The 611-nt window shown below is 51.7% G+C and overlaps 1 non-coding gene across 1 annotated transcript; it reads right to left on the bottom strand.

Annotated features, from left to right (window-relative positions):
* Nucleotides 1-456: 456 nt before the first annotated feature.
* On the bottom strand, nucleotides 457-611 carry LOC126877291 (5.8S ribosomal RNA). The gene has a single exon (XR_007694901.1). It is a non-coding gene; the product is annotated as a 5.8S ribosomal RNA (ribosomal RNA).

The raw sequence follows: 611 nt of genomic DNA, 5'->3' as shown, positions 1-611 counted from the left end.
ACGACGCCGCGAGCACTCACGCAGGTCCGTGACCGGTTCTCTCCGCTCTTATTCGTATCCCTTCGTATACCTTCGTCCGACTCTGAAACGTTCTCTTATAATTTTTAAGAAGAACGACGGCGGGTTGTCAAGGCAAGAAGGGACAGAGAGAGACAGAGGTAGAGTTTCGTAGTCTCCCGTGAACACGATAGATTATATATCGAGCATGCGTACGACTTGCACGGTCTCTGCACGACCGCGACGAACGCCGACGAGCGTCCAACAATCGCTCGTACGTCGCGTATGTTCTCTCCGTCCGCTCTTATTCGTATCCTCGTTCTTGTACCTTCGTCCGACTCTGAAACGTTCTCTTATATAAAGAAGAACGACGGCGGGTTGTTAAGGCAAGAAGGGACAGAGAGAGACAGATACGGAGAGTAACGATACGCAACGCAAGCAGTCTTAGGTTTACGTGAGCAACCCTCAGCCAGGCGTGGTCCAGGAATTGTATCCGTGGACCGCAATGTGCGTTCGAAATGTCGATGTTCATGTGTCCTGCAGTTCACACGTTGACGCGCAATTAGCTGCGTTCTTCATCGACCCACGAGCCAAGTGATCCACCGTTCAGGGTA

Source organism: Bombus huntii, unplaced genomic scaffold (genome assembly GCF_024542735.1).
Source record: "Bombus huntii isolate Logan2020A unplaced genomic scaffold, iyBomHunt1.1 ctg00000142.1, whole genome shotgun sequence".
NCBI lineage: Eukaryota > Metazoa > Arthropoda > Insecta > Hymenoptera > Apidae > Bombus > Bombus huntii.
The sequence above is the reverse complement of the archived record's forward strand: the minus strand, read 5'-3'. Positions and strand labels throughout refer to the sequence as shown.